Below are 27819 nucleotides of genomic sequence, written 5' to 3'. Positions count from 1 at the left end.
TTGCTTGTCTAAATTGTAAATTGGTCGATGATTAGGTAGCGAATTCAATGTGGATGTACATTGCTTCAGAGGGTGATATTTATATTTTATAGAAACAAAAAGATCAATGTAGAAAATCCTTATTTCTTATGATTAGTGTTTCCCTATCTGTTGGAGATTGTGCTTTCAGGTGAATTAGAGAACTTACCAAACAAACAAATGAAAAACTTCTCCAGGACACATCAAGAGATGACAAAACTACAACCGAGTCATGTACCACCCAAAAATAAAACCAAGAAAGAGAAAACCCTTCTAATATGAAAATAAACAGCACGAAATTGCTTACAGTGTATATACATTATGACAGGATAACAATAGAAATTCTGTTGTACTAAACAAATGATTAAGCTTAAATGATAAAATGATAAAAAATAATTATGATAATAAAAATAGTTACTATGTGTCAGCAATATTTTAAGAACTTTATATCACCTCATTTAAGCCTCCCAACAACCTGATGAGGTAGTTTCTATTATTATCCCCATTTTGGGGATGAGGAAAAGCGTGCAATGAGAGCTTTAGTCATGTACCCATCACCACTCATATGTAACAAATAACCTTGATGTCTCAGGACTCAATACAATAATAACCCATTTTTTTTCCCTGATATCACAGTCCAGTTGGGTTATCAGTGGTTGACTTCCCAGGTGCTGTTTCAGGTTCTTTCCATTTTGGGCTTCTGCCATCCCAAGGGGTGAGGAGTCTGATGGATCCCCTGTACCCAGATGGCTGATAAGTGTACAGAGAGTAGAAGATTGTCAGGATGCTGTAAGCATCAGGTCAAGGAGTGGCACACACCAATTACTCTCTACATTATATTGGCTAGAAGACACAAATATGGCTCCAATCTAACTGGAAGACAACTGGGGAATGTCATCTTTTTATTTACCTAGAAAGAGGAAACAAGATTGATGCACATTTAACTATTCTCTGCCACATTCACATAGCCTGAAATTACTAAAACAGTTGGAGGTGAAGCACTCTTGTTGCAGAGACCAAAGCCTCAACATAATACTCTACCGCCATTCAGAAAACAAGATAAGTGGTGAAATAAATTTCAGTTTTACTATGAATTAATTTTTATCCTGTTAGACTCCCTCTTACTACTTATTAGTAATACATTGATACCTATTTCTTGACTATTTCTAAATCAAGTGACTTAGAAGTTTTGATGTCTCAAAGCTACCCACTACTTGTAAACTGTTACCTTGCATTTTATAGAGAAGGTATATTCATATTTTAATAACAATCTCTTTTGCAACATTTCCTCCTTTACAACTTTGATAAAGGCCATATCAGTCCATTCTCACATTGCAATAAAGAACTACCTGAGACTGGGTAATTTATAAAGAAACAGGTTTAATTGGCTCACAGTTCTCACAGCCATGCTGTACAGGAAGCATGGCTGAGGAGGCCTCAGGAAACTTACAATCATGGTGGAAGCCAAAGAGGAAGGAGGCACGTCTTACCTGGCCAGAGCAAGAGGAAGAGAGAGTGAAGGGGGATGTGCTACACACTTTCAAACAATCAGATCTCATGAGAACTCACTCATTATCATGAGAACAGCAAGGGAAAAACCTGCCCCCATGTCCAATCACTTCCCTCCAGGTTTCTACCCCAACACTGGGGATTACAATTCAACACCAGATTTGGCTGGGAATGCAGAGCCAAATCATATCAAGGTCATAAAAAGATCCTTTAAAAACAGAACAAAGTAGATCTGTGTCAGGGGAATATTCATCAATTGGATTAGTTTTGATTTGTGAAATGACAGCTTCTCTCTTTTTATTTATTTATTTTTGAGAAGGAGTCTCACACTGTTGCCAGGCTGGAGTGCAGTGGCACTATCTCAGCTCACTGCAACCTCTGCCTCCCGGGTTCAAGCGATTCTCCTGCCTCAGCCTCCTGAGTAGCTGGGACTACAGGCGCACACCACCATGCCCAGCTAACTTCTTTGTATTTTTAGTAGAGATGAGGTTTCACCATGTTGGGGAGGATGGTCTCCATCTCTTGACCTTGTGATCCACCTGTCTCAGCCTCCCAAAGTGCTAGGAGTATAGGCGTGAGCCACCACGCCAGGTGACAGCTTCTCTGTTTTAATCAAAAAGATAGCTTTATTTTATGATAATGCTGAGGAATATAGATCAGATACCATGTTTACATGTCTGTGTTCTCACTTGCTTGTTTGCTTCCCTAAGATACGAGTGGTCTTCCTACTTCAGTCTAATTTCCAAACTAATGATAATGTTACATAAGCCAATGGCTATGCTTCACTAAAGCCACTGGGCGAAGACTAATGGTTCAAGTACAAAATTTTTTGCTGTATTCAAATAAGTTTTCTAACAAAATTAATCTGATATGCTTTTAACTATGTTCATAGTCATTATAGTGTTGCATGCAATGAAGCATAAATGCTCAGCAGTTCAAATAGATAACTATAATAATTAGTATTGCTTTCACAGTCTGCCAAATTTTAAATTTTAGTGTTCATATTGTAAGTTCTTCATGGTTCTTCACGATCTGTTAACAGAATCAATATTTACCATTTCACCTAATATAATAAACTGTTTAATCATCTCCTTTTCATCACTCTGCATATATACAAATCCTCATGCAGGATAAGTCTAATAAACTAAAAGCTAACTTGACTTTGTATATTTTGCTATTTTCAACTAACAGATCTCCTCATAACCCTCAGAACCATGTTCAAGGTCTGGTCTTTCAGATCATTTTTTCCCCCGTTTTGCATTTCTCAACTCTCCATATCACTACCCCCCTCTTTTCAGTGTTCACTCTCCATCTTCCAGATATGTCAAATAAAGAGAGTAGAAAGATGGGATCCATAGTATTTGGACTTTCTACTTTGGATTGACACAGTGAAAAGGTGCAACTGGGCTCCAGGGATTATGTGGGAAAATAATAAATTTGACTCACTGTGTTAATACACCTGCGTTAAGGTAGAGACTAAATGAATTAGATCAAATCTCTACCCTCATTCTTTTTATACTATAACCGAATCTATTTTCTGTGAGAAACCTTTCCTGTTTCCTCTTTCTGTTCCAACCCCTAATTATATTCACCTTTGTCTTCACTGCTCCACTCAAATGCTTTTTAACACCCTCAATAGATCCTATTAGGAAGACTAGTGCACTTTACTGGCTTCATCCATGTTTATTTCTCAATGAATTTAACATTGATTTCCCTGCTTGCTTCTGTAGACTACTCTTTTTCCTTAGGTTTTGTGAGACTTTCTAGGTTCTTCACCTATGTACTTTATTATTTCACAGTTTTTCTTGGTGGTGGTTCTTATCGCTGATACCTCTTCTGTTTGATTTTCACATGAAGAAGTTCTCTGGGTTTTTTATTTGTATCCCAAACATTCTTTTTAAGGGAATGCTTCTTTATTCTTTAGGTTTCAGTGACCAACTTTATGCTTGTGACTTCCAGACTGATGTCTCCACTACAGACTTCTCTTCAAAGATAGACCCAAATTCTCACTTTCTCCCTGGCTATTTGTTGCCAATATTTTAAACTAAGTATAATCAAAGACAAATAATATCTTCTTCCCAAACTTGTGGTACTTCTGTTGTACTTAATTCATTTTATTACTACTACTCATTTAGTGTCATTATGCTTTCACCAAGTTTTTGGCCATCTTTCTAGGCAAATATTCATAGTCTTCATTTATTATTTTGCCATTCCTAGTCACTTAGATAGCTTTGTTTCCTTTACTATCTTTCTCTCTACTGTTAGATACTTTTGAACAATACAAGTCAGAATGTATCACTACTGTCCTCAATAACCAGCTATGTCTCCTGTTGCCTAAACAGAAAATTCTACTTAATCCATGAATTACTTAACCTTGATCTGGCTCCAAACAACAATGCCAGTCTCTCTCTCTTTTTTTTTTTTTTTTTTTTTTTTAACCACATCAAGCATTGTAGGTTAGCAATGCAGAATTCTTTATTGTTGCCTTTATTTCTTGTATGCTTTCGGTTCAGTTCTTTCTATTTACTTCCTCATATTGTCTTTTTTACCTAGGCTACATTCTCATTAATTTTGTCTATCAGAACTCTTATACTTTTAAGTCTCAACTCAAATTCAACTTCTACAACTCTTTCTCAGATATCCTCCTGCATATTCAGCTTCTAGATGAATCTTTCTCTTTCTAAATCCTACCACTTGTACTTTTATTTAGCATATGTGTTTTGCTACTATGATTTATAAATACTGTTTTACACTGTTATTCTGTCTATGTAATTCCACTCACTCCCACACTCATATTGTAAATATTTTTTTTAATGAATTTTCATCTGTGGAACTGTAGCAGAGTGATTAGCATTGACTATGTACTCAATAAATATTGAATTAAAATAGCATATAGATTCAAGTCAATTTTGAACTCATTCTCTCTACATAAAGTGTAGCACTGCTGAAGTGATATCCTTGAGTAGGTGAGAGGGGATGGGATTTTTGCATAGCATGTTGGGTGGGAGCTTGGATTATGAGTTCAACGAACTGTGAAATCCAAGGAGAAGCAGTATATGCAGATGTGGGTAGAAATGGAGTATAAAGTTGGAAAATCTCTTCTGATTGCTTCAGTTTTCTCAAAGAAGTAAGAAGCAAGATCATCATATATGAGAGATATTAGGAAGGAGGTTTGCAGTTTTAAGAAGAGAAGATGTGTGAAATAATTGTATGAGAATGCTGAACAGTAATTGAACTAAGGAAATACTATACATAATTAAATTTATAATACAATGCCCAATGTTCAGTTTGGAATGTTTCAGGTATTCTTTTACATATTGGACTTTTATTTTTTAAATATAATTTGATTTTATTTCTGTAGCACCAGCTAAACTCGTGGCACATATCAATGTATTTTGAATCATTTAACTTTAATCTTCGAAACCCTTATTTGCCTTCCTGGGGAAAAGGGTAAAAATAACATTTTTGTAACAATCCATGTATACCCCTGTTTTCAGATAGTCATGCTTCTATCCAATATTTATCTAGTTTAGCGAATCTTATTTCTGTTAGAATTTATTTGTGTAATAAATGTGCTCCTGTCACTTCGTCTCTATTTCATGCTTTTATCATATTCAATCCTAATTTGCTCTGAAGGTTTGCTAACTTTTGCTTTCATGTCTTTTCTCTAAAATGGTTCAGATATAATGAAATATATTATGTTCAGTATTTCTCTAACATTTTTCTACCAATGAAAAATAAAATATTGAGATGAGCTATATTCACATTGATTGCTATGAAGGTTGCACATGGGTTGGTAAATCAAAACAAGCTCTCAAAAGATAGAAAATCAATTGATGTGTCAGATAGGAAAGACATAGATGGCAAAATCAACCGCTGAGTTGACATCTTTCCTCTTGAAATAATTTAATTTACCAAAATTTGAAAGGTTTTGTGGCTATGAACACAGTAATAAGCTAAAAAGCTGGAGACCAAACAGATTGATCTAAAATTTTATTTACAGTTATTCAAGCAAATGTAAACTAACATATTTTAGAAATTTTTTTTTCTAGATCAATCATATAAACATTCTGGGAGAATAATCAAGACTATATTGTAAGGATTGTGCACTGAGAAATAGAAACAATATTTACATATACAGTTAAATATAGAGAATATATTTGTTTTTCCTCTACAGAACTGTTACCCAATTGCCAACAGTTGAATTGTCAGTATAAATGTACAATGGTCGGAAATAGTACAAGATGTTACTGTGAGAATGGATTCGAAATAAAAGAAGATGGGAGAAGCTGTAAAGGTAAGTAAAACACATAACTCCATCAAATGTGGTTTATAGAGGCTTAGTTAACAGAAACGTAAGAAGACATCTTTGAGCACATACCATGTGCTCCACAGTGTTTATGTTAACTTTTCTTTCTTGAGATTTAAAAGTTGCCCGCCCACCATAAATATTATTATAAGTTTATGACAATCAAATTTCAGGTTTTTTGAGTAATTTCAAACTTAAGAAATGTCCACAGTGAGAAATGTTTGGGTTAGCCAATAACACATTGATCTAATTATTTTAGCTTCCTATATGTTTTATGGCTGTTATATAGCTGCAGTCTAGTAGACATGTGTTATTAACTCTGTTAGGTTAACAATTATTAATCATGTAATGTTCTTTATAATTTTTGCATTGGTATTCTGGCAGCTGCCATTTTACCCATAGCAATAATAATGTAATAATGAACATAAATGTTGATTTCTTTTCCATGTCTGGATTCTTGCTTTTGTGAATGCTTTATAGCAAATGTTTATCGTATGAAATGACTCCCTTCTTCCATACTGAAGAATTTTAGGATATCATTCCATATGGATATCCATATTAGGATATCCTCCATATCCTTCCAGTGGAGTTGATTCCAATTATACATATATTAACATGTATATAGAATATATCCACAAAGTTATATGCATTGCTTTATGTGATACTTATAATCTATCTATATCTATCTCTACATTAATATTTCTAATCTATAATATAGCATGTGTCTCTCTCTCTCTGCCTCTCTCTTTTCTTCCGTGTGCGTGTGTGTGTGTGTGTGTGTATTCAGAGAACAGCTGCATTGCCAAAGCCACTAATAAATAGAATACTTTCCAAAGAAATTAGTGCTTTGCTGATTATTTCAAATCTTTGCTCTAATATTATCACCTTTACCTTAGAATCTTAAATTTGGAAGAATTCTTAGAGAGAATTGTTTAAAATCTTAATGACAAAAATGAGATTCTGATAGTTAATTGACTTAAGTCCACACATCCTCTTAGTAATAGAATTGGACTGAAACTCAAGTCTGCAGAGCCCACTTAGTCTTATCCTGAAGAGGCTCATTGACTTTTCAGGTACATTTGGGAATTGGATTTTGGTTTGTTGTTTGCTTTGTGCATAATATCAATGTTATAAAAACATTTATTATCAAGTGTTTATCAGACTCAGAGACTGCATAATCTGACCACAGGGAGGCCAAACTCGCATATTCATTTGACTCATGTCATCATGTCATTTTAAAACAACATTTAAAAATCTGAAAATTGCACATGAAAGTTCAGATGTTCTGGAAAATAAGGGCAATGCTAGATGCCTCATAATCACAGAAGTCAGCCAGATAAAAAAGGTGCCAGACATGCATGATGCCTTTGAACATTCATGCTCTTTCCACTTCCAAACAGCCCTTGCCATTCGTACATGTTTGACTTAGATACCTATTCCGCATTCTTCTCACTCATTTACTACACCTGACTCCTATAGTAATGAAGATCTGCAGTTCCTTTTGCAAGGGTGGAGATGAGTTAAATACGTAGGTTCCTGAGTGTGGTTAATTAATTGCTTTTATGTGTTTAATTAAGCACATAAAAACAACCACAACCATAATGAATTTCTTCTGTGGAACATTAGTGAAGAATTGCACAGCAATCATTTTAGAAGTCACAGTGGGAGAGGAGTTCTTTGTACTTTCCCTATACTCCTTGAGAGCCAAGTCTGAGCATCATTAGGCTTTCTCGAAACTGTATTTCCAGGTAGCTCTCTGTCTTTAAAGGAGAAAAGAAGGCAGCATTACAAGTGATGGTATGCCTATTCCTCTGTCGTCAATGTTGTGGAGTTCCACCTCAGTGCATTCTGGTTAAGTAGAAAGAAGAGATAAATGAGCATATTGCTCTCCTGGACAGCATAATCACATCAGAAAAACTGAAATAGGAACCTTTAATGTTAAAGGTGAAAAATCTGTGAAAATAGATAAGAATTATTACTGCCATCAGGGACAGACTTTACCAAATGCAAGCCTTAATTTCATTCAGTATTGCTGGAGACTTAACTCCAAACACTGTATTTTTTCTATTGCCAAAAGCATTTACTTCAAATGGACATCCGTGATTGCTGGCAATTACATAAGTCTGAAGAAACCTGAGTTTGTGAATGTTGTACAGATGCATAGTTTCACAATTTAAATGGTCTTATGCTACTCAGCAATCTTTTTGCTTTCTCATAGTAAACTCTCTTCTTAGCTTGGATATTCCCAGAAGTCAACTCTGAAACAAGGATTCACATGAATGTTTTCCTTTATTTGCCATTGTAACATTCTCTTTTTCTTTTCTTTCCTTTTCTTTTTATTTGGGGGAGTGGTGGGGCTGAGAGGATACAGGAGAAAGGCAACGCCATAGTTGGAGCAATTAAGCCAGCTACAACAAAGGGTGACTGAAGCTTAAGTATGTGGCACAACTCTCTAGCATGAGAGACAAGGGAATTCAGGCATTTACACACTCAATTTCTGAAGAGCAAATCTGTCTGTTTTTGTGTTGGAGGTGGCATTACCCTCCTGGAAACTTAACTGGCCTTGAGTCCTGGCAGAGCTTCTGGCGGGAGAGGAGGAAGGGTTTGGAAGTATGCTCGGGCACAGATAAAGATCCCTATGATTGTAGAATCACACTGAAAAATCTGAGGGATTTGAGAGACAGCATCTGCTACAATCCTTTCAATTTCTTCTTTATTCTCTCAAAATATGTTTTCTTAATCTATTCTCTTTTGTCTTAGTCACTGGCTTTATTTTCTGGGTGCCATCTTGTATTCTTCAAATTACTCTCTCTCTTCTATTTACTTGTGTACCCATCCATTCTTGTTTTGCTCTCATTTCAGAAGAGCTTTACTTTTTTCTAGTCTTTTTTCATACATATTTAAAGTCCCACTCACCCAAACTTTTGTCTCAACTCGTTCCGTTGGTCCATCAATTTCCACCTCTTTCTTATACATCTTTAAATACTACATTTCCACTGGCTAACACTGTAGTCAATAAATATTCTCCCATTTCTTCTATTCTGAAAGAAAACAAAAACAAAAATAGAAATACAACAAATATCCACTTTATCCTATCTCTTCCTATAGCCATCATTCCTGTCCCCTCCTCCTTTGTTATCCACTAACTTTAACAATCAACTACATTTGCTTTCCCAATTATGTTTTTTTTTTCATTTCATTCCTCCATTTACTGCTATCTGGTTTCTCATCCTATTTTAGTAAAGCAACTGTAAATATCTCTTTTCCCTTAAAATCTAGTTAAGACTGTTTAAAACCCTCACTTTTATTTTCTAAGGACTGTTAGAGGCTTCTCAGCATATCTGCAGTTTTCCAGAGCTTCTATATTCTTTATAATCTTGACTCCAAACTCCATCTTCCTATTTATGCATCATTTTGAGAGTATATATGGATTTTCCCCATCCCATACTCCTCAACCCAGAAGTAAAAGTCAGCTCTTTTCCTAGAGTTTCCACAATTATAAAATCCATGCAAACAAGACAATTTGTATATGTAGTAAGATTTACTGAAGACTTAGTAGGAAAAGGTTTCATATCACAACACACAAATAATTTCAAATGTAATTTTAGACATCCCTATATTGAAACCCTTATGTTACCCCTCCACTGGGGATTTTTTAACATGCCGGTTGAGGTTTCTTTTTTGTCATATTGCTTCTGACACAAAATTGGGTTGTATTTTTCCACACAAATTCTCTAATTCTCTAATAACAACTGGGTGTCCAACAGTTCAACTCAATTCTGATATTATCCAGAGGTAGTGTAAACCCCATGGGTTATGGGTCTAGTACTGCAAGACTCAGGTGCCAGGCGCAAGTTCCGGGACTCACCTATACCTCTAACCAGCCAGCTATAAATGTGAGCACTCCCACAGTCCTCTCCTAGAATACAGTCATTCACTACAACAACTCAGAGAACTCAAGGAAATAGTTTCCTTATGTTTGTCAGTTTATTACAAAGGATGCAACAGCCAAATGGAAGTGACACATAGGGCAAAGATCTGGAAGGTGGGAGAGGGAAGCTTCTATGCCGTCTCTAGGTGCCTCATCCTCCCTGGGCTCAATGTCTTCACCAAAATGGAAGCTCTCCAAGCCTCATTGTTCAAGAGTTGTTTTTAGGCCAATTCCCAGTCCCCTTTCTTCTCCCTGGAGGTCAGGAGGTGGGCTGAAAGTTTCCACCTCTAATCCACTGTTTGGTATTTTGATGACCAGCCCCCAGTCTGAGACTACCTAGGGGCCCTACCCTGAGTCACCTCATTAGCATAGGCTCCAGTATATTCTGGAGGAGCTCGTTATGAATAACAAAAGACACTCCTATTACTCAAAAAAATTCCAAGAGTTTTAGGAGCTCTGTGCCAAGCACTGTGAATAAAGGCCAAAGATATATTTTAATTATGTCATATCAGTTTAACCCACTTAATACCACAGCTTCACTCCATTCTGTTATCTTTTGCCTTCCTCTTCCTTTTTCTGTTTTTTTTTTTTTCACCCCCTTTCTCCAAAATTATTTACAGGAGTCCCGAGTTATCTTCAGTCATCATTCCCAAGTTGTGAGGACAATAGTCTGTTAATAGGTCTAAGTTTGTATTTCTTATCCCATTTAAGGACTCAGTAAAAAGCAAATTCCAGTTAAGATCAGTCTCCCATTTGTGACTATGTCCCCTTCTTTCCCTACATTACATCAACATCATGACAATAATGTCCTAATTATTGAATCTAAATGGGAATTTTAATCTTGATCTTATTGAATTTATGCATTGCATATAACCCTTTTGAACATTCTGATATTCCTGAAAAGCTTCATTTCTTAATTTTTTTCTTACAGTAGTCATGAATTTTCCTTCACAGGAGACTGTAGGACTCTTTTTCCTTCTTTCTTTCTGTATTATTATTACTATTTTATTTTGACACAGACCCTTGTCACCCAGACTGTAGTGCAATGGTGCAATCTCGGCTCACTGGAACCTCCACCTCCCAGGTTCAAGCGATTCTCATGCCTCAGCTGTCTGAGTAGCTGGGACAACAGGTGTACACCACCACCCCTGACCAATTTTTGTATTTTTAGTAGAGAAAGGACTTCGCCATGTTGGCCATGCTGGTCTCAAACTTCTGGTCTCAAGTAATCTGCCCACCTTGGCCTATCAAAGTGTGAGGAATACAGGCCTGAGCCACTGCATCCCTCCCTGATTCCTGTTTCTGCCCTTTTCACTGCCCTTTCCACTTTGGTGTCCTACAGTATTTTGCACTAGCCAAGGTTTTCTCGTCTCCTCTTCCTCTGTGGGAAATTGCCCTCGTATTTTTAAAATCTATTATCTATACGCTATTGACTTCCAAATACTCCAGAGCAGATCTCACCCTATATTAACAGTTCCATTTCTCAATTGCTTATCATTACACGTTTACTCAAGGCTGCCCTACAGACACCTCAAATTTAACACAGTGAAACCAAACTCGTTGTCTCCTCCCATGATAGAGCCATTCAAATCTATAATTCTTATATCCTCTACTTCAAAATTGGATCAATTTTCACTTCTGTCATATCCAATCAGTTTTCAAATGTTGTCTATTCTGCTTCTTATACATTTGAGTCCATTCCCTCTTCATTTCCACTGCCACTGACTTAGTTCAAAATATAACTTCAAAAGACAAATTCTTGGATAAAATTAGCACATACCTAATTTTCTAGGATCTTTCCTCCACATTTACCAAAACCTTTATTTCATATGAGTGTTTTTAGTTTTAAAGTGCAAAGCCGACCATATAGCCAATCTAATTAATGCTTTCCCATTGCCAACGTGTAATGTACAATCTTTTAGTTCAGCATGCAAATACCTTCATTTTCTGGCTCCCAAAGTACTTTCCCAATTTCGTCTTTTCTACTACTTTCCTTCATATACTCTTGCTTCATTTGACTCCTATGCTTCTTCTTTGAAACCCCCATGATGCCATCCCAATACCATTCACATGCCATTTTGATGAACTGATATGTCCCTTTCCACTTAGTTTGAGGAAAGCCAGATCATGCTTCACAGTGTTTAATATGAAATCTTCACTTAACATTCCCCTTTTAATCCTAAGCAGTTTGACTTGCCTGTTTTTATCATAACTAGAGTATACCCCTATTATAAGGAAATGTATAGTATCATACATTATCCATTATATTTATACATACATTATATTTCTCTAGACTTGTCTTACTCAGGGGTAGGGACCATATTTTATTGATTTTGTCTTCTGCAGGGATTAGTACAGTGCTTGGTACATAAAATAGACTGAATATACCTTTGTCTAAATAACTACTGACAGGATGCCTTTTTGTTTGGTCGGTTAAGAATCATTGAGTATCTGTTGTTCATAAATATTTGAACTGAATACCAGAGGAAGGAAGAATATAGAGAAAATAGAATGAAGGAGTAGAGGAAGGGACTACAGATATTAAAATAAAATTTAATTAAGACAAAATCTTTATTTTCAATAGGTGCTTAATAGTTTCCTGTCTTTAAAGTAGTGAGTGCGATTTGCATAGTGTGGCTCAGAACTCTTATTTAATCTGTTGATTGAAAACCTCATTGCTAGTCTAATTCTTTGTTAAAATAATGAAAAAGTCAGTGTCATCGACACTGGAAATATTCAACAAATATTAATTGGAATGCATTTTGTACCTTTGCAAAAATATCCAAAGACTTCTAGCCTGCCTACCACAAATGCAAATAAACCTTCTTTTAAAATATATGATTTGATATTGTTTGATGTTTTCTCTCTGTAAATATTAAGGCAACAAAAAGTTTAATTTTTATTTAGTGTGGTTTTGAAAAGATTTATTAGAATTAGCTTTTCATTAATAGTTCATTTCCAAAGTTCAAAAATAATATTTTTTTCAAGGAGAACAAAAAAATGCCCAAGATAAAGCTGCTTAGAAATGATGCCAATTTTCCTTTTAGATCAAGATGAATGTGCTGTTTATGGTACATGCAGCCAGACCTGCAGAAATACACACGGATCCTACACCTGCAGTTGCGTGGAAGGCTACCTAATGCAGTCAGACAACAGGTCTTGCAAAGCTAAAATTGGTAAGTTATGACCATTTATTTTTTGTCTTTCCAGAATTACTTGTTTCCTTTTTACAGTTCTTTTTCATTAGAGATGTGGTACAGCAGAAATATGGACTTTGAAGAGAGAGATTTTCCTTCATTTTAATACACTTCTCTGTAGTTAGGAATCCAGAACAATTCTTTCAGTTGTCACTAATAATTATAAAACTCCTTTCATTACTCCTTCCAAAAAGAAAATTCCTTCCTCCCTTCCTCTCTCCCTCCCTCCTTCCCTCCCTCTTCCCTTCCCTTCCCTTCCTTCCTTCCTTCTTTGCTTCCCTTCCTTCCTTCGTTCCTCCCTTCCTCCCTTCCTCTCTCTCCTTCTCTCTCCCTCTCTCTCCCTCTTTCTCTCTCTCTCTATCTCTTTCTTTCTTTCTTTTGATGGAGTCTCACTCTGTCACCCAGGTTGGAGTGCAATGGCACAATCTCAGCTCACTTCAACCTCCGCCTCCCAGGTTCAAGCTATTCTCCTGCCTCAGCCTCCCAAGTGGCTGGGACTGCAGGCACACACCACTGTGTCTGGCTAATTTTTGCATTTTTAGTAGAAACAGGGTGTCACCATGTTGGCCAAGCTGGTCTCGAACTCCTGGCCTCAGGCGATCTACCCACAAAGGCCTCCCAAAGTGCTGGGATTACAGGCATGAACCACAGTGCCCAGCCTATTACAAGAAGTTTCTAATTCGCAAAAATCTGTTCAAAAGACATGTATTAATTGATCTGAATTGCCTGTCTCTCTCCTAGACTACTACAATAGATTCCTAACTGGGTTCTGTGAGCTTCTGTTTCACCTCCAAAATTAATTCTTCACATAATAAAGTGATTTGCTACTAAAACATAAACCAAATCATGTTGTTCTTTTGCTTCAAATCTCCCAATAACTTTCACTCACCTTGAAAATAAAACCTAAACTCCTCACAGGATCTCTAATGCGCCTAATGGCCTGGTATCATTTCCCTTTCCAGTGTCTGATCTTCCACGGCTATTGTTTCATCATCAATGCCAGCACACCTATGTCCTTGTCCTTCTTCAACCGTGTTGCTTTTTTATCTGCCTGTAACGCTTTTTCCTGTGATATTCACATTAATGTAGCCTCCTTATCACTTGAGTCTCAGGTCAATATTCAGAGTGACCTTCCCAGTCCATTCTATTTCATGGTATATAGCCTCTACATCATGATGTTATTTTCCAGTGTTATTTATGTATACCTACTCTATCACTATATAATTTCCCAGTTTTATTTTCTTTATAGCATTACCACTTGAAATTAATTTATTATGTATGTTTATCAGATGATTTCTCCAGAATAATGTAAGCATTATGACAGTACAGAACTTGTTGAATTTGTTGACTGATATTTATTCAGTACTGATCATTGCCTAGAACATATAGGTACTCAATAAATATTTGTGGGAAAAAAAGGGGAAGAAGGAAGAAAGGAGGGCGGGATGGAAAAAAGGAAAAGGAAAACAAAAAACTTGTCTTGCTAATTAAAATTACTAAAATGAGTGCTCCACTCTTTTTTTTTTTTTTTTTTTTTTTTTTTTTTTTTTTTTGAGGCGGAGTCTCGCTCTGTCGCCCGGGCTGGAGTGCAGTGGCGCGATCTCGGCTCACTGCAAGCTCCACCTCCCGGGTTCCCGCCATTCTCCTGCCTCAGCCTCCCGAGTAGCTGGGACTACAGGCGCCGCCACCACGCCCGGCTAATTTTTTTGTATTTTTAGTGGAGACGGGGTTTCATTGTGTTAGCCAGGATGGTCTCGATCTCCTGACCTCGTGATCCGCCCGTCTCGGCCTCCCAAAATGCTGGGATTACAGGCTTGAGCCACCGCGCCCGGCCGTGCTCCACTCTTAAGTGTTTATATTTCAAGTTTCAAAACTGCCTTTTACTGCTAACCTGCAAATACAGCCTGTAGTTTCTACACAGTTTTCAGCCTACTCAGTAAGTAAACAATCAGTTAAGTATTGTTGATTGGCTAATGAAACAGCTTTGAGATGCCCTAGTCACAATAAGATAATGCTAATGATTTTATGGACTGAATTAGCTTGGGAATAATATAAGGAAATACTATGCAGAATATTCCATCTGGCTTCTTCTAACTTCCTCCAAATGTAGTTCCATATCAGGCATTTTCAAATTATGATGTATTGATGAATGAATGGGTGCCCTCACCCTCCCTTGTTAAAAACTGGTAAATTAAGCATGAAATTTCTTTTCTGAAACCACACTGGGCAAAAGACTGGACTAGCTCAGCAAGCTGCCATTGTTTCTCTTTACACATAACCTCTTGTTAAAATTTCAATGATTTCCCAGAGATAGTGTGGTTAATTATTTAGAAAACATATATCTCTACAAAATATCAACAACAGCAAAACACTCTTTTACTTTTTTAGTTTACTTCTTTGAATTACTGACTTGATTTATGAAGCCCTAGTTGAAATAAGGCAATCCTTGAGAAAAATTAGGTCAGGTTATGTTTTTCCTTTTTGCCACCACCCAGAGTTCTGATTTAAAATATTGATGAACTAAAGAAATGGAAGGCTTGTTATTTGCTGTTTCTATTGAACCAACAATATTGCTACACAGAGAGAGCGTAATGTAATAAACCCTATAAAGGAAGCACATCCTCTATTTCTATATAGATAGGTTATCTTACAATAATAGAATGCAACCAGAAAAGGATGGAACATAATAATGTCCTACTACATCAAGGAAATTTGATGACTCTAGAATTGATAATGGAATACATAAATTTCTTCACCTCTAGGTCTTTAGCTTGATGACATTGTGAGCTTACAAAATTTGAAAAATACATAGTTACCATAGGAAGGTTCCTGTGGTTTATAGTTTAAGGAAAAGGAGTTGCTAGCATGAGCATAAGTCTATAACAAACACTGGTGTGTTCTAAAGGTCGCATGGATATTTGAACCAATGTATTTGTACACTTTAAGAGAAAAACTGCCTGTTTGGCTTTAGTTTTCTCATATTTATGGCAAGTGAACCAGACGATACTTTCGGCTTCAGTTATATGTAATTCCAGTTAATGCAATCAGGTTTAAAATTTTTATGGTAGTTTTATTACACAGTAATGTGGCTATATCTGACAAGTGCTAGAAAAAAAAACATTATAAATTAAGCCAGGTTCATCTTAAAGCTCTACCAGTCCTTTTTTCAGTTGCCTGGCTGCTGAGATTGGCCTCTCTTTACTCTTCTTTTTCTTATAATTCAACCCTATTGGACTCCAGAACCTAACTTTCCCTCCACGACAAACGAGGGTTCCAGGGCTCTCAGCAGCTGGACAGTGTGGAAAACAAGGGAAGGTCCGAATGGCCTATCCCAAGACAATGGATATGTGGAAAAGATCTCCCGGTTTTAGAAAGAAAGAATACTATAAAAATATCAAGCCAAAGTGATGTAATGGAAAGCTAGAACTAGACCCAAGAAGATGCTTCTGCAAAGACAGTACAAGATGATAGATGAATTTAAAAGTTCCTGAGAAATAGCCCTTTATGAGATGGCAGAGAGAGGCAGAGTTAATGGGCTGGGAAGCGACCGCTAAAGGTGCTGCACTAGTGCAACATAGAACAATATCATGGTCTCTTCGTAAATGTTCACCCCAGAGCTTACCAGTGGGGTCTTATTTTGAAGACAATAGATCGTAATTAGGTAAATTAATGTAAGTTAATTGATTATTCCTCCTTTGTAATATAATATCTGAACCCAAGTAAAATTCATAAGCCTTAAGAGCATCTTTAAGAAATAACTGTATTGAAGGGAGGAGATTTTAGACGCTACAACAGATGGGGGAAGAGATTAATGTTAGGCAGGAGGCCTTTTCATTCCTATTAATTCATGTAATGCAGACAAATTTTCTCCTTTCTACACTTAGTAAGATTGACTCTGACTAATGAAATAAAGAATAAATTGTTTCAGAGTTGAGAGGACTTTCAATGGTAATCTAGTACAATTTAACACTTGATACTATCTGTTTTTTATCTTAAAATACTAATTTCCAAAAGAAAAGTCTGAAACATATTTTTTAAAGTGATTTTAACTTAAATATGCATAGTTGAATAGTTTTATATAGGAGACATATAAGACTATAAATTTTATGAGAGAGCATTTGTTACTTTGTAATAGAACATACATTAAAAAACTAGTAATTAATGTTTGTTTATTTATTTATTTATTTTCTTTTAAGAGATGTAGTCTCACTGTATTGCTCAGGCTGGTGTGCAGTGGCATGATCATAGCTCACTGTAGCCTCAAACTTCTAGACTTATGCCATTTTCCCACCTCAGCCTTTGAGTAGCTGAGACCACAGGCATGAACTACCATGCTCAGCTAATTTTAAAATTTTTTGTACACACAGGGTCTCTCTATGTTGCCCAGGCTGGTCTTGAACTCCTGGTTTTAATCATCCTCCTGCCATGCCCTACCAAAGTGCTGAGATTACAGGTGTGAGCCACCACACCCACACAAAAGCTAGCTATTTTTCTAATTAAACGTTAGGACTTGTCATGTGAAAAAAAAAAAAAAAAAGTAAAAAATAACCATGTATAGGTACCCAGTAAAACTTTTTGCATATTTTGATATATTTTTTTGAAAACAGAGTTGTAGTAATGACTTGTCAAATATGAAAATAAAAACATTTTTAAAATTTGACTTTCTTTTAATTGATTTTATTGAATTTGATATAAAATATGTATTGAATGTGAAAACTTGGGGCTGAAAGCAGGCTCATGTAGAACCTGTGACAGTAAAAGTAATAGTAAATGGTGTTTACTTATGAACTGTTGGCAATTTTACTCCTAATAAATTCAGACTCATTGGACTGTACTTTTCAGTGTCCTAACCACTCACCGAAGGCAGGGACTTACTCCAGCATACAAATTCTCCTGAACCTCTAGGGCTCTACTGATTGCACTGAAGCAATAGTAAAATAAAGAACACTAATTTTATGATCATCACTCTATAGTCAGTGCACCAAATGGTGCCCTAGGAGAGTGTACCTCTTTGCCATGGAGTAATTGGAGCAGTGAGAATAGAGAGCCTATTAAAAAACAAAAACAAACAAACAAAAAACTTCAGAATTCTTTCAGAATTCTATTACAGCTTATATTTGCAGTTCATTGATTTGGGGGGCGGGGGCGGGGAACCAAACAGAAGACTACTGAGACAATGAAACTCTTAGTTGTAAGAATAGGAATCATAGTCCCTGTATAATCAATGGAAGCATATTTCTAGACAGTGTTGGGGAGGGAACATTTTCATATCGTTTGCTGTTTTCTCTGCTATAATTCTTAAAAAGAGAAAAGAGAGAGAGAAAATAAATGAAATATAATTTCCTATGGCTCTTACTTTAAAACTCTAGGGGTGATTTAACATCTACTAACATAAGTTTAAATTTTTTTGGCGGGGGAGGCGGAGAATTTACCCATGGTTTGCTGCCAGGGCTGATTATGTGTGTGGGAGAATGGGCAGGTGTCTGTACAGTGAGGGAATAATTCTCTGCCACATAGTATCATCCTCTTATCAGACACTTAGTAATGCCTGAAATTCAGCTATTAAAAGACTATTCCCTTGCCTTTTATTAAAGCATCTCATATTAAGATCTATTCTTAGGAAGGGTAACATATTAAGTCTTAATAATTTAAACAACTTATGAGACTAGTAAATAAGATCTGTTTCAGTATACCATTGGCTAAGAATGGCTTCTTGTAGAATGACAGATATGTGAAGATTCATCATTTAGGGTTTTTTTTTTTTTAATTATATTTTAGATAGTCAAAAGTTCTAATTCCTGTATAATTTATTATTTCATTGAGCCATAACTGCCAGTAACACTTGATGGCATGATAGCGCATGAGACCTATTGGCTAGGAGTGAGCCTAATCACCAGCACCAGCCTGGTAATACAGATTTATTGTTCTTTACTGTTGCATATGCATGTGTGAAATTAGGAACACTGTGGTAAAGAGTAAGTAGCAAAAAAAGAGTTCAATGCCTGAAGCAGAGTATGTGCTTGACAAATGTTTGCTGGATGCTTTAGAAATTTCTAGAACATTTAAGAAGCAGAATGAGGGTAAAGCAGAGTCAGAAGTTTGCAAGAAGTTCAAAGGAGAATAGAGTATTTGGCCAGTTTTGTCCTGTTACTCAGGGCTAACTATAGCTTCGGTATAGTGTTGTCATCAAATAGTAGTTTCCTAAGTAGTTTCCTAAGTTTCCTAAGTAGTTTCCTCCCTTCCTAAGTGTGTCCTCTCCACCAAGGACCTCTCCCCTCTCCAATAAACATGCAATCCTACTAAAAGCTGTGTGCTTGCTGCTAAAATACAGCTGGAGGACAAGCTTCCCTATCTGCAATCACACTATACTGAATAAGCCTCTGTACTACGGAAATTCTAGAGCTTCCCAGTCTGCCTTTGGAATCCCAGATGGGTAGCCTGGCCATTAAACTATTTCTCTATTTTATGGAGTATTTTTACTCTACATCTTTTCTGGCTGATCATTCAGTTAGAAATCACATTTCATGGCAGGGCAGGGCAAGGATTTCTGATGGAATTTTTATTATCCAAATGATACAACACGCTTCTTTTTCCCTCTCCAAACACTGTTAATGAGTATGTCAGTGCTGGGGTACACAATCTCCTCATTATTATTCTATGTTGGTTTTGGTTTTGGTTTTTATGCTAGGGGATATCATCTTCACAGTCTAGCACCTTTCTTGATATTTTTAATCTTTTTTCCAGAAACAAAGTTGCAAGATTGATAGCAGAGTCATAACCATGGTGTTTTATGTGTCATGACACCTTTCATTTACCCTTAGTCTAAGAAAATATCAGACAGGGAAAAAAAAGCATGTCTTCCATTTTCTTCATAACATATTTTTATTGCAATCTAGCTGAGAACTTCTGTGTTTGAGTATGAAAAATTACATGGCTGTATTTATGGGCTCTGGATGTGACAGTCAATAAACTTTACTTTTATAAATGGCACAACAGATAGGCAGAAATTTCTATCATGCTTTTTATAATTTTTTGTAGACAAGCTATCAAATTATTGATTAAATCCTCAATTTAGAATGTGAGAGAAATTATATCACCCTCTACAATTAACTCTTGTTTTCTATCTTAAAATTGGATATTCTAATGAAAATAAAAAGGAAAGAAACACATTTAAATTTATAAAAATTACAAATGGTTAAATAGATGAGGCAAGAATGTATATAAGTATATACTTTTCTGTTGCTTTACTTGGGAAAAATATAAAAGTATATCACTATTGAAATCCTCAGGGGGAAAAAAACCTTAAAATTCGAGTAGACAGAATAATGTTGACATTTTTATAAGAAAAAAATTGATTTTTCAGAGTCTTCAAGGCATTCTCTGTATCAGTTGCAATCAACAGGGATTGAAAAAAATCTGGGGTAATAAAAGCAGTTAGAGAATGCCCTTTGGGCACTCCTTCCCCTGGAGAACACAATTGCCTTTGACAGAGATAACTAATATTCTGCATATTTCCCCTAATCAGGCTGTCTAACGTCATTTTAGTCTTGAGACGAGAAAACCTGTTGCATTGATTTCATTTTTAAACGTGTGTATTTCTTTTAGGACTCACACAGCCGCTGTCTATGCCTCCCACGAAATATAATCCTGACCAAATTATTAAATTATATCTTAGTACTCTTTGGATGTTTAGAACATCAAGTTACAAAGAACATAGCTGATAAAGTAGCTAGAAGTTTGGCACATCAGAATGATTGGTTACTTAGAGTACTTAATCTCTATAATAGCAAAGTAGAAATTAGTGATCTTATTTATAAGTTTTATATTTAAATCCTTGTCAGACAACAGTGAAATATATTAAATGACCTTTACTTTTTTCCATTACTAGATGATGAGTTTCGTACATCTACCTCCCTTCTCGTTATTGTAAGGTGACGATCTTTTTTCATATTTCCTTGAGAAAATATAAGCAATTAAAAGAGAATTTTCTCACCCAAACTCCATTAACTCTACTAGTCTATTTGAATCTAGAACTAATCACCCCATCTTACTCTTATTTAAATTAGAAAACAAACTGACTTTTCTCCTATTAAAGGTCAATCCTGCAAATTTACACGGATCCTATCTTCTCTCACCTGTTCAAGGACTCGACTCATATAATTGTCCTCTTTATTTCTTGAATAGCTGATATTTTCTTTTCTCTTAGGTCATTCTCACCAACATACAAGCGTGTTGCAAAGATGATGCAAAACCACTTCCTTTAAACCTATATTCCTATCCGGCTACTTCTCCATTTTTCTTTTCCCTGAGCAGAAAAACTCAATGGAGTGTTGTTCCTTTTCCACTTTCCTTTGCTCTGCTCTTGAATCCCCTTCAGTGAATCATACACTATTCTTATCACTCACATCTATTGCCAAGGTCTTCAGTGACCTCCTGTTGCCTCATTAGTTAACTATTGGTCTTAAGCACACAACTGACAATTGTCTCCTTGAAGACTTTACCTCTTAGAGCAGCACAATCTTGAAATTTTGCTCTTGCCTTACTGGGCATTTTTTCTCAGTTTACCTTGCTTTATTATCTTCATTTTGCCAATATTTTAGGCATGATTCAGCGTTCAGTCCTTTAGACATCTTCTTTTTATTGATTTTCTAGGACCTTTCCTCCTGTATCATGGCCTTAAAAACCCTCTGCCATGGCTTTAAAAAATATCAAGAGACTGACACTCCCCAGTTTTTATCACCAGTTATGATGACTGTTGAACTCCAGACTCACAGATCCGATTATATATTCAATATCTCCATTTGGATGTTTAACAGAAATATCAAACTCTATCAATTTTTGATTTTCTCTCCTAATAATGCTTTCTTCAGTTTTTCATCTTGGTAAGGTTTCCAACATTCACCTAATTATTTAGGCCAAAATATTGGATTCATCCTTCACTACACTCTTTTTTCTCAAAACCTTTGTTTCTAACTTGTAAATATATTCCGAATTAGATTACCCTCTCTAAGGATCAGCTCTCATCCCCATTACTCCTATACTTTACTCACTTTCATAGAATGTATCACTGCCAAATAATATTAGTGTTCGTCTACTTGCTTATTGTCTGTTTTATGTACTAAAATGTAAGCTCTGTAAAAGCAAAGGTTTTGCTGGTTTTGTTCACTGTTGTATTGCTAGCATCTAGACCCCGCAGAAGCTAGCCAGGCTCAATAAATATTTGCTGAATGGATAATAAATATTCACATACCGAGGCAGTATTTCCCTTTTAGGGGCCATGTTAAATGTGGCTCTTTTAAGGACTCATGTTTTGAAACTGAACTTACTTTACAAATAGGAGTTACTTAGAAGCAATTTTCAAATGAGTCAATACCTATTACATTTTGAACTCAAATGTTACTAATCTATAACAGAGAAAGAAGTCTGAGTAGAGAAAATATTTTTCTGTAGCTTAAGTATTTTCCGCTGGCTACAATTAGAAAGGTGACTAGGAGATTTTAAAGCTGCCATTAGCCACTTCTCAGTAACTAATGTAAACTGACCATCACTAGACTGTCTGCTAGTTCTAATATTCATGTAATAATCTAAAATTTGAATGAATTATATTCTAAAATTTTGAGATTTACTTACAAACTTTCAATGGTTATCAATGACATTTCTTTCATTATTTTTCTGATTAAAATAACTGCATTATTTATTTTATTGTATTTACTGAAATACATCATTATTTTACAATGTATTAATTCAGTAAAGTCTCTTTAAAAAACATTGGGGAGTTCATATTCAAACAGTCCTCCACGTTTCATTCATGTATTAAACACTTGCCATGTGCCAAGTAAAGACTTTCAGATAATAGAGCAGTACCTCCTTGGTTTGGTTAGACCAGCTCTCTGCAAAACAGGGAAACTGTGTGAGCCGCCAATCTGCAAAATGAAAAGATACGTTTTTGCTGGGGAGGGGATGATGTTATTGTCGTTTGTTGTGCTTATAAAATGGGTCTTCTTCCAGAAAACAGTATATTGCATTGCTTCTCAATTATCACATTTCAAGTTGAAATATTCTCTAAATGAAGGCACCAGTATTTCACTACTAAAGTCTAAATAGCAAAGTGACTAAATTGTTTTAAGGTTTATGGTTAATTCAGGTTCATCAGTAGTTTACATGGGTGAGTTTTTCCAATGCCAAAGACAAGATTAAAAAGCACAGGTTTGGCACAGTGGTTCATGCCTATAGTCCTGGATCTTTGGGAGGCCAAGTGAAGGAGGATTGCTTGAGACCAGGAGTTTGAGACCAGCCTGGGCAGAGTGAGAGACCCTGTCTCTCTCTCTCTCTCTCTCTCTCTCTCTCTCTCTCTATATATATATATATATATATATATATATATATCTAGAACACAAAACAAAACAAGATAAAAAACTTGGACTAATGTGCCAATACTGAACTCATCATATTTTCTAAAAACTGATTCTACTTTCTTCCCTTATTGTTTATTTTAATGATATCTTTTCTCCCCATCACCCACATCTAAAATTTCCAAATAATCCTTGACTTCATGCCACTTGTTGTTCACAATACAATAATAACTGTAATTTTGAACTTCTGCTATATTACATCAACCTATTTCTACTTAAGATCTCAACACTTCCTACTTTAGTTTCTTATCACCTAGCTTCTGAGAAATTAAAATGGCATTTCTATGTTCAGTAATTCAGATATCTGCTACCTATGTCCACAAGTTTTTCATAATTTTGGGTTACTTTCTTTATAAAAACAAATGAAATTAATGCCATTCTCTATGTGACATGTAGAATCTAGTTTGGAGGACCATAGAAGAGGTTTACTTAGGGAAAACTCTGAGAATTCTGTGGGGCTTACATTTTTCCTAATGACCTCTGCTTCCAGTAGGAATGTTGCCACATATGGCCGTTCTTCATTTCTGCAATGCATGAATCTAAACAGGAACAAAGATATCTTTTCCATTCTCTTAACTCCTTTCCAACTTCACTCTAGATTTCAAGGCAGTGTGTAAGTAAGACATTTCCATTTTACCTTAATGTACACATGAATTATACTTCTGACATGAATTATACTCTACCAGTTAAAAAGTAAAATTATACTCTACCATTTATAAATAAAAGCAAGAACATTTTTAAATAATCCAACATGTTATCATTAACTATAGTTACCATGCTGGAAAACAGATCTATTTAATTCCTCCTACCTGTAGTTTTGCATACTTTGTCTAACATCTCCCCAACCTGATCCCCCAAATGCCTTAGCTTCTGGTAACAAACATTCTACTCTCTATTTCTATGAGATCATCATTTTTAGATTCTACATGAGTGAGATATGTGGTACTTGTCTTTCTATAACTGGCTTATTTCATTTAACATAATGCTAAGAGAAGGGATATTAAATGTTCCTACTACAGAAATGGTAACTATGTGAGGTAATCCATATGTCAATTACATAGGTTTAACTATTCCACAATATATGTATACTTCAAAACATCATGTTGTACACTCTAAAGACATACAAATTTATGTCAATTTCAATAAATAACCCCCCGAAATAAAAGCAAAAACATACAATTTGGAAAGTTGAGTGGGAAATGTATACTTCTCACTGTATTCTACTATCTTTCTCACTATATTTTACCCACCCAAACAATATCTTACATATTATTTTAGACTTGATCTTCTTAAAGCATAGTTTTGATCACATTATACTGTATTTCTACAATTAACTCTGGTTTCCCATTGCAGCCAAAATTAAAAATAGTTCATTATCTTGACATTCAATAGCCTGTACAATTTGTCCTTAACCTATTTGGTCAGCTACTACAAAACTCTATAAATTTGAACTCAGTTATTTTCACTTAACAGCTATATTAACTTAAGTGAGTTATTAATATTAAAATGTGGTAAATATTAGCCAAATCAAAGGGATATTGTGCATATACAATAAGCTAATAAATGTGAACTATGTATTATAGTATCTAGCTCCTAAAATATGCTCAGAAAACAGTATCTATTATTAGTGTCATTATGAAATACTCCACTAGTTATGCATGTTGTACCTTGCAGAAAACTGAAAAACTGAGATCAATCTCTCCTCAACATATTCAAATCTTTCACACATCTGTACTTCTATCAAAGCTGTTTCTTTTGCTTGACGTTCTTTTATCCATCTCTACATATTGAATTCTTATTCTGCCATTAAGGCAAGGCTGAGACCAAATACCATCACCATCAGGAAACTTGTGCTTCCACTAAACAGACATATCTAGCCATTCTTTGAAACTCAATGAAACTATACATCTTTTATGAAAGATGTCATACCTAATTATAAAAATACAGTTCTTTGCAGATATCTTAAACTTTCTACTTGATTATATCTTTCTTGAAGGCAGACTGTCTTACCGATCTCTTTCAGATCCCAGTTAATGCTGAGATCTATAAATACTAGATAAATAAATTAATTAATTAAAATGTCTACCCAAAGAATACTTCAGCATAAATATATTGTGATGATAAAAGGTAGTGCTAAGATAAATTATAGCAATATTCATTTTCTTGCTCAGTCCAATACAGTTGTTAATGCATTTTCATTTTCCCACATTTGATTTATATATTATTATTATTTTTTTTTTTGAGGCGGAGTTTTGCTCTTGTTGCCCAGGCTGGAGTGCAATGGCACGATCTCAGCTCACCGCAACCTCCACCTTCCAGGTTCAAATGAACCTCCTGCCTCAGCCTCCCTAGTAGCTGGGATTACAGGCATGTGCCACCATGCCTGGCTAATTTTGTATTTTTAGTAGAGACAGGATTTCTCCATGTTGGTCAGGCTGGTCTCGAACTCCCAACCTCAGGTGATCCACCCACCTCGGCCTCCCAAAGTGCTGGGATTACAGGCATGAGCAACCATGCCCAGCTATATATTATTTTTATAATAAAATGTGATAGAATAGATTCTTCTGGTGTATGACAATATGTCATTATTCTGAATATTATTCATTTTGGTAAAGAGATTTTTTTTCATTAAAAATAGTTAAGGAATGAAAACAGGGAGAAATCAATATGGCCAGTATGTTTTGAAAAAGAAAATATTTCAATGCTATATCTTTTTTTCACTTATATGATATTAACTTGATTCACATTTTCAGTTTGGTTGGTTGACTTTGATCAACAATTTATTATGTATTTGAATACGGTAATACTTTCTCTCTCTTTTTTCTCCACACCATGATTCTGTATCTCTCCTTTTTAAACTACATAATTTTCTCCTAATATTACATATTTAACTTTTTCTGTTCTTTGCATAATTTTATAAGTTTTTTTTTAAAATTAGCCCTTTTGGCTGGGCACAGTGGCTCATGCCTGTAATCCCAGTACTTTGGGAGGCCGAGGCGGGCAGATCACCTGAGGTCTGGAGTTCGAGACTAGCCTGGCCAACATGGTGAAACCCCATCTCTACTAAAAATACAAAAATTAGTCAAGCATGATGGTGCATGTCTGTAGTCCCAGCTACTCAGGAGACTGAGGCAGTAGAATGGCTTGAGTCGGGGAGGTGGAGGTTGCAGTGAGCTGAGGTCATGCCACTGCATTCTGGACTAGGTGATGGATCGAGACTCCCTCACACACACACCAAAAAAATAAAATAAAAATAAATAAATAAATAGCCCTTTTACAGATTGCCTGCATTTTGTTTCATATATTAGTAATTCACTCCTTACATAAGTTTTAGCGATTTTGATTAGAAGTTCTTAGTCTTCTCATTTCTAACTGCATACCCATTTTCCTTATTTTTACAGCCTTTATATAATTTGTAAATGATAAAATAAGAGTAAATCTGAAAAAAATCCTCTTTCAATCTTTGAAGTTCATTACTGGCTTAAAACCAATTCTTTGTGTTGTATAGATTACAATTTTCTGTTTTCTCACAACATTAGTCTGACTCTCCATTTTATATTCTTTATATGCGAGTCATTATTCAACCTTTTATTCAGTTAAAACTGGAATTATTTTCATCTTTGACTTCAGAAATATTGCTGTGCACATACTGGGAACTTCATTTAGTGGAGATAATTGCTTACATATACAGTTACAGATTTAATTAAGGAAAATTAAAATATAGAACAACTAGATTATATATATTTATATATACATTTATTGTATACATATATTTGTTAGTTACATAATTATTTGTTAGTATCTGAATTCATTACTTCAATCACTTAGAAGGAAACTAGCCAAATTAATATTCTTATAATTGAATAGAAGAACTGGAGGTTTAAATGAAACCTTAAAAATGACAAGTTTTTATACACACTGAAAACATTTATTTAGCACAAACTATATATCAAAATCATATTATTATAAGTAAATAAATTCACTTTTAGTGTACTTTTGACTGTGAGAGGATAAGAATAGGCTTTCAAGGACATGGTTATATTGACTTGGAATTTAAATAGGTATTTTTATGAACCTGGTCAAATAAGCATTTCCACATTTCCAAGTTCCTCTTTTCAATTCACAATTTTAGAATCAGTCTTCAAAGGTTGTGGCACTAATGAATACAAATACATTACTGGAAAAATCAAATCATTTTTTGATCATACAGAACACAAATACAATTCTCCATCACAGGAGAGAGACACGTTTTCAGGTCTGTCAACATACAAGGAGTGGTGAGGAGTATGAGGACAATTTTTCTCCTCTACAGTGAATCAGTTGACAACCTGCCATAGGTGCTTATCCAACCAACGTCTTGGTTCTCTAAGTTAAAATGTCAACCGAGTGCTTGTTTGTGCTTCAGTATCTTCTATGTGGAAGATTAATGTTCATTACCTCTCA

Source organism: Macaca mulatta, chromosome 12 (genome assembly GCF_049350105.2).
Source record: "Macaca mulatta isolate MMU2019108-1 chromosome 12, T2T-MMU8v2.0, whole genome shotgun sequence".
Lineage (NCBI taxonomy): Eukaryota > Metazoa > Chordata > Mammalia > Primates > Cercopithecidae > Macaca > Macaca mulatta.
The sequence above is the reverse complement of the archived record's forward strand: the minus strand, read 5'-3'. Positions refer to the sequence as shown.